General features: G+C 37.7%; 1 pseudogene; it reads left to right on the top strand.

Annotated features, from left to right (window-relative positions):
• Positions 1 to 5,754: 5,754 nt before the first annotated feature.
• On the top strand, positions 5,755 to 5,872 carry LOC124556896 (annotated as a pseudogene).
• Positions 5,873 to 8,305: the final 2,433 nt, after the last annotated feature.

The raw sequence follows: 8,305 nt of genomic DNA, 5'->3' as shown, positions 1-8,305 counted from the left end.
GGATGTTAGCAGAGTATCGATTAGCTATCTGAGATAACACGGTGGAGAACTATTTGCGATTTTTGCTAACAACGTGTCCCCTTTGTGTACTAATTATATATTTGTGTATTACATGTATTCAAAAAACATGTGGCCTAAATCTATCCGAAATTTTATTAGAGTATCGTGTAAAAATAGGAAATAAGTTAGTCAAGATTTTTTAAGAAGCTTACTAACGAAGGTCCCGTTTGTGAATTACATACATATATATGTACCATACATATTAAGAAATATATAAAGCTCATGCCATCTGATCGTTTATTAGACTATCGCTTAAAAATTTCGAGTAAATCAGTCAAGAACTTTTTGAGTTTTTCGATAATTACGTTTCCCTTTTGTCAAGTCAAGAAATTTTCGAATTTTTTTTGTAATAAGGTGTCCCCCTGATATACTACATGCATACTTATGTATCATATTTATTAAGAGTATATATCATATGTCCATATACATATTTATTAAATCATTGTGCATAAGTCTGAAGTGAAGAGATAAAAAATTTTCGACATTTTTGTTGTTGTTGTTGTTATTGTGGTCTTCAGTCATGAGACTGGTTTGATGCAGCTCTCCGTGCTACTCTATCCTGTGCAAGCTTCTTCATCTCCCAGTATCTACTGCAAGGTACATTCTTTTGAATGTGCTTAGTGTATTCATGTCTTGGTCTCCCTCTACGATTTTTACCCTCCACACTGCCTTCCAATACTAAATTGGTGATCCGTTGATGCCTCAGAACATGTCCTACCAACCGATCCCTTCTTCTAGTCATGTTGTGCCACAAATTTCTCTTCTCCCCAATCCTATTCAATGCCTCCTCATTAGTTATGTGATCACCCATCTAATCTTCAGCATTCTTCTGTAGCACCACATTTCGAAAGCTTCTATTCTCTTCTTGTCCAAACTATTTATCGTCCATGTTTCACTTCCATGCATGGCTACACTCCATACAAATACTTTCAGGAATGACTTCCAGACACTTAAATCTATATTCGATGTTAACAAATTTCTGTTCTTCAGAAACGCTTTCCTTGCCCTTGCCAGTCTACATTTTATATCCTCTCTACTTCGACTATCATCAGTCATTTTGCTCCCCAAATAGCAAAACTCTTTTACTACTTTAAGTGTCTCATTTCCTAATCTAATTCCCTCAGCATCACCCGACTTAATTCGACTACATTCCATTATCCTCGTTTTGCATCTGTTGATGTTCATCCTATATCCTCCTTTCAAGACACTATGCATTCCGGTCAACTTCTCTTCCAAGTCGTATGCTATCTCTGACGGAATTACAATGTCATCGGCGAACCTCATGTTTTTATTACTTCTCCATGGATTTTAATACCTACTCCGAAGTTTTCTTTCGTTTCCTTCACTGCTTGCTCAATATAAAGATTGAATAACATTGGGGAGAGGCTACAACCCTGTCTCATTCCCCAGCCACTGCTTCCGGTTCATGTCCGTCGACTCTTATAACTGCCATCTGGTTTCTGCACAAATTGTAAATAGCCTTTTGCTCCCTGTATTTTAGCCCTGCCACCTTCAGAATTTGAAAGAGAGTATTCCAGTCAACATTGTCAAACGCTTTCTCTAAGTCTACAAATGCTAGAAGCCTAGGTTTGCCTTTCCTTAATCTATTTTCTAAGATAAAATTTTTGTTAACAAATTTAAACAACCGCCTGTCTTTATAGAGAGGCAGAGATTTATATGCAGACTGTAATAAAAAAAAAATGTAGCCTATGTCTTTACGTACGTTTATTGCAGTATCATGTCAAAGTTTGAAATAAATTTCTGGAGATTTATTCCAAATGTTTGGTAACAAATTTAAACAACGCCTTACTTTTTTATGGTAGTATAGACACAGGTTTTTATACACCACGTGTATTTAAAAATTGTGGAGTCCATGTCCATCAAAATGTTTATTGGAATATCATGTAAATCCTTGAAGTAAATTGGTCAGGAAAATCTCTTTTTTTTTTTTTTTGCTGACTGTGTTTCCCCTTTACATAAAACATATTTATGCACAATATTTATTAAAAAATATATAGTCTATGGCGGTCTGAATGTTAATTACAGTAACGTGAAAAATTTTGGAGTAAACTGGTCAATAACTTTTGCCGGATTTCCCTAACAAGTACTTCCCTCTATACATATCAGTAGCATATCCCTGCCGGTACGTTTATTAGAATATCGTGTGAAAATTTGGAGCAATTACGTCAATAACTTTCTGAGATTTACGTTAACTACCATTTTCATGTGTATAATGTATTTATAGTTATATACCTTACATATTAAAAAAAATGTTTTGGCATGTCCGTCCGAACGTTTATTATAGAATCATGCAAATATTTGAAGCAAATTGGTAACTATCTTTCAAAGATTTCTGGTACCAAAGTTTAACTATGACTTTTCTTCATGTAGTGCAGAGATATAGATTATATTTATAATCACATATCGAAAAAATTTAAAAAATAAGTAGTTTATGTCTCTCCGAGCAATTATTAGACTTTCATGTAAAGATCTGAAGTTAACCGATCAACAACTTTCCGAGAATTTTGCTACAAACCTTTCCGTTTTATATAGTTTATACCATACGCGTTAAAAAATGTGTATCCTATGTTTACTCTGATGTTTATTACTGTATCGTGAAAATTTTTTAAGTAAATCAGCCAAGAACTTTTCGAGATTTTTGGTGACAACATTAAACTACAACTCGTCTTTATATAGTGTTGTAGAAGTGTAGATGATGAATGCAATCAGCAAGAATTATTACACGACGACATTTGCCGTGATAGGCAATTATTTCTCCCAGTACTTCTAGTGACATTATGCAACTGACACCCAACAATGTATAGAAAAACTATAATATCAGCGTCACATACACTTGAGTGATGTAAAAAACTGACCTTCTCAAGATGACTGAATAAAAGCCGCGAAAGATATAGTGAAATGAATAGACCGTAGTAGTGACGTGATTTTATGTGTGTTTCATACGAACATAGGATTTAGGGGCCGTTGTTCATGCTTTTAATAATTCGTTGGTACCGTGTCATTCATGATGATGCTCTCATGTGACATTTCGACCTACCTGCCGAGCCTTTCTTCCGAGAACTGGCTGCTGAATGCGTGTACCCAGTTCCCAGAAATGTGCCTCCGCAAGAATGCCGAAACGTCAAATCAGAAGATCGAGCAAGAACGTCGCGGTACCACGAGGACTTTTAACGACATGTGTAGCATTAGTTATTCAGTTTGTCCAACTCACTACATTAAGTGAAGATACAATGCGAATGTTATCAAACCAAAAAGAATGTAAAATATCAAGTGTTTAGAGTAGATAAAACATGCCTGAAAATTCTAATCTGGTGAGATGGCTGCATGACGTACAAGCTGAATATTAAAAAAAAAAAAAAATTGGAAACATCGTTCTACAGATTATTTCCTCGTATGTTGCCCTCATTGTGCCTTACTTTGCACTATAGGCCTGCATGTGAAGATACTGAGCACAAATCCTCTTGTAACTCTACAGTGTCTATACACTAAACGTAATATCATGCAAGTGAAATCAAGGTGAACAGAAAACAAAAAAATGGCAACACTCACTCACTGTGACGATCAGCAGGCTCATATCCGGGAACATCAATAGTGATGTTGTCAGCACTTGCCATAGATTCTTTAAATATGACCTGAAATGCTGAAACAGAAGGGAATATGTGGGAGAACATTCTACATGTAGTATGCCTAAGTACGTTCGTGTCGTTAAGTTATCCGTGAAATTTTTAGCCAGGCAGTAACTATTTCATCTGTAGTTTTCTACCAAAAATTACGTAATTATGTCGTACAAGTTATTTCTGTTAGGAAATAAAGTGCTGTTCCTTATGTTAAACACTCCTCAAATTACGCACACAGCTATAACAACAATTCAGAGCAGCAAACGTTAATGTCAATACAATTATCCGTTCAAAAATGTTCATTACCAAATTCATTATGAAGCACATAATTCTAAGTGAATAATTAGCGGCTTACTGTGAAGTTGTATCTACCTCAATACTACACATTCGTATTGTCCTTTCGCTCAGTAAATTCTTGACCTAGACGTCTGTTCAAGCACTTGTTGCTGCGTCTAGTTTCTATTATAAAACTACAAGAGCAAAAGTTTAACTATTACTTCTGAAACTATCTTTAAATTTAGCCATAGTTTGAACTTTACAATTTCAGAATTATGAAAATCAGCACTGAATTCTGAAACAGCAGCAGTTCGACCTACTGCAATTTATGGTGGAGCATTCTCTACAGTTACTACTTCTCTCGTTGCCGTCAAGTAAAAGCAGACCAAGATGAGAATACAAGAGGAGCAAAGGGAAGCGATGTGATGCAAATTTCAGGGAAAGTTCACATCATTTCAAATTACGTGGAATATTTTGGTATGAATATTATCGACAAACAGAAGAATGACTACAGGGAAGACTGTGATTGGTGGGTTACATCTGGGGAGATGTGGCTATCAAACTGGTTTATGTTCACAATCCTCAAGAACATCCGATGGAAGGCCGTGGTTATAGACGACCTGAATTCTAACATCAAGACACCTAAATCCACAGGAAGCATTAGATCGGAGGAAATGGCATGCATTGACCCAAAAAGTGGACTCCACTGCACCGAAACGGAGCTTCTTGCCTCCTTCATTATATGTATGGAAGACACGATATCGGTCGATATATTAATCGCTTACACCTACCACTTTAAAGCAGCCGCGTAATGTCCTCCGTAAACGCCGATGTTTCCACGAATGTACACTGGGTAACTTTCTGGGAAAGAAAGTGAAGGGATTATCGACTGTTGTAACATCAATGGTTGTCAAGGAATTTACCCCATTGCGATAGCATAGTAGCAGTTAAGAAAATGAAACAAAATGTATATTCCAGAATGAAATTTTCACTCTACAGCGGAGTGTGTTCTGATATGAAACTTCCTGGCAGATTAAAACTATGTGCCGAACCTAGACCCGAACTCAGACCTTAGCCTTTCGCGCGCAAGGGTTCTACCAAATTTCTGTTGATCCTCTCACTCAGTTTTTTATTACAGAGGGCAGCTAACCCTTTAACCGAACATGCTGAGCTACCGTGCCGGCGTCAATTGAGCTATCCAAGCACGAATCACGACCCTTCCTCACAGCCTTACTTCCGCCAGTACCTCGTCTCCTACCTTCCAAACTTCCCAGAAAGTCTCCTGCGAAACTTGCGGAACTGGCATTCCTTGAAGAAAAGATATTGCGGAGACATATCTTTGCCACAGCCTGGCAGGATGTTCCCAGAATGAAATTTTCACTCTCCAGTGGAGTATGCGCTAATATGAAACTTCCTGACACACAGTTTCAATCTGCCAGGCAGTTTCAGAATGTATATTCTTTGGCCATTTTAAATTATCTAGCTACAAGTTCGCATTTGTTTTTTAGCATTGAAGTTAGAAAGCAACGTAGAAAACTTCCACTGTCCATTCGGGCACTGTCATAGTGCAACAAAACTCTGATTGGGAGTTTGTAACATTTATAGTTTGTTGCCTGACCTGGAACAGAATCAAATTTGCTTGCATGAATCATCCACTGAATTATGAAGAAACGCCACCAGCTCAAAAGTCAAACTCTGAAACATAGTTTACTCACTTAAATATGTTTTCTACCTACGATTCTGTTAGTGGCGGTAATTTTATAATGATCTAATGTCTAATGGCAACGGCCTTGCCGCAGTGGAAACGCCGGTTCCCGTGAGATCATCGAAGTTAAGCGCTGTCGGGCGTGGTCGGCAGTTGGATGGGTGACCATCCAGGCCGCCATGCGCTGTTGCCATTTTTCGGGGTGCACTCAGCCTCGTGATGTCAACTGAGGAGCTACTCGACCGAATAGTAGCGGCTCCGGCCGCAGAAAACTATCATAACGTCCGGGAGAGCGGTTTGCTGACCACACGCCCCTCCTAACCGCATCCTCAACTGAGGATGACACGGCGGTCGGATGATCCCGATGGGGCACTTGTGGCCTGAAGATGGAGTGCTTTGATGTCTAATGATTTTAGATTCTTTTCGTTTTGTGGTGTGATCACATAATCGTTATTCTTTGGGTAACGGCGTCCTCATAATTTTATCTATGAAGGACAAAATGCTGAAATTCTTTTTCCCTACGTAATTGGTTCTGTCTGATTGGAGACGCATCATGTTAAGCGACCGATGTCTTCCACGAGAAACAGAAAATTACTTATATCCCAGAGAAATGATGGTCACCATCTGAATACTTTTAGGTAGGCTGCTTTGATATCTCATTATTACATTCACAGCAAACTTTTTTGTATTATATAAATAATGATGAATGTGATACTTTTTTGACGACCTGAAGTTACATCGTAACATAATGAAATGTATTACTTAGGCAAGAAACTGGTCGATTACTTAAGAAATGAAGCAGTAGAATAATTGATAATTATCCTTTTATTCGTATACGAGTAATATTAGTCTGAGACTGAGAATTAGAAATGAGGAGAGAGAAATGTCCGATCATTTGCGAAACCATATCAGCCAAAATCAGCAGTCAAAAAGTGCCTTTGACTAATATCCTTCGAGGGGTAGGAAACCTGACAAGCGCACTTACAAGAAATCTACCGGGAAATGGTTGGGAGGACTGGCTCATCTTTGCTCTGCCAATGTTCATATCCAGCTTGAGTTCAGAGCAGCAAAAAAATGCAGCTACGAGAAAGGAAATGGAATAATTTTCTGTGAACAGGGTCACAACCGAACAGATATAGGTTGTCCAGTAATTGTTAAAGATGTATCATTTCCCACTGCAGTCGGACACATAATGGTATAATCATCTATATACTGGGGGAAGCATATAGTTTCTTAACAAAATTGTAAACTGAAGCACAGGGTGCAGGAACTCATTTTAATTTGATAACGTGCTGTGACAATTTTATCAATAAATGCTGAGTTGATGTAAGAATCAACGAACTAGAATCTTGCCGAAAATTACGATGCCACACCCTTATAAAAGTTCAATAAATAGATCAGTGGACGTTTAGTTTGTAACATAAATTAATTTTCGTCACTCATTCTGTATCTTCCTAAGTACTGAATCTATCACTATTATTTGAAAATTATCACCACGACAGGGCATCTACACAAAGAACTGAACAGACTACGTAAATATGAAGCAGAAACTGAGTATCCTTAAATGAAGAAACCACTGGAAGTCGTTGTACAAAACGCTTCAGTGTTTGGCGAAAATTAACTAGTTTTAGTAAAATGAGACTTACTTAAAACACGTAGGAAAACAGTGAGGCAGTCCATCTCTCCTGTGAGACGCGAATTAAGGTTGTACATGTACTCCCACCCCTGGGTAACGTCTGCAGTGTTCCAAGAAGAATAAGTCAAATCGCTGCTGTTGCTTCCGTCTGGGAACTGAAACGCTTCTACACTGGCGGGCGAGTCCCACGGTGTGAGTCATGCCTGATGGCTGTCGGAGCTCATACTGTCGACAGTGACGTCACGTACATCGTTTGACTGGTATTGTGCAGCCACCTAAGGGAGCTGTCTTGCGTGTTATCTCGACATCTAAGTGAAAGAAATTCCACCCAACTGACAACAGAATGATGCATTTTTCACTGTGTTTATCTTCTTTTAGAAATAAGAAGAAATGAATTTGATAGTATGTTGTTATTCGTCATAGTCATACCAGTGTTTAAATTACATACACGTTAAATAGTCTTTAACAAAAAAATTACAAAATGAACCTGTTTTGGATCAACGTTGACTAAATGTAAATACATCAAACCGCAACCAGTCACTTTTTTGACTAATTATTTATTATTCCATGAACCAGTTTTCGAACATTTTGGGGTTCATCTTCAGGTTCGTTTGTTGCAAGCTGGCACCCAGCATTATGCTAGAAATGATTATTTAACGTCCAGAAACCATCTGAGATGAACTTGAAAAGGTTCGAAAACCGATTCATGGAATAATAATTAATTATTCAAAAAAAGTGACTGGTTGCAGTTTTATGTATTTACATTCAGTTAAGAGTCACGGGTTCTAAAATATCCGTAATGGATAAGCTTCATAACGATGACTAAGTTCGTGATGGTTCTGTTGCGCAATGACATAAATCACGTGCCTACTTGATATGAGAAATGTGTTTTATACATCTTATTATAATAAACATGTTGGCGTTATTTTAATGGAATAACTGTCATACTGTCCCACTATAAAATTTCCTCCTTTTTTATGAAAACGCGAA

This window comes from Schistocerca americana, chromosome X, assembly GCF_021461395.2.
Source record: "Schistocerca americana isolate TAMUIC-IGC-003095 chromosome X, iqSchAmer2.1, whole genome shotgun sequence".
NCBI lineage: Eukaryota > Metazoa > Arthropoda > Insecta > Orthoptera > Acrididae > Schistocerca > Schistocerca americana.
This window is presented reverse-complemented; position numbering and strand designations above follow the sequence as displayed.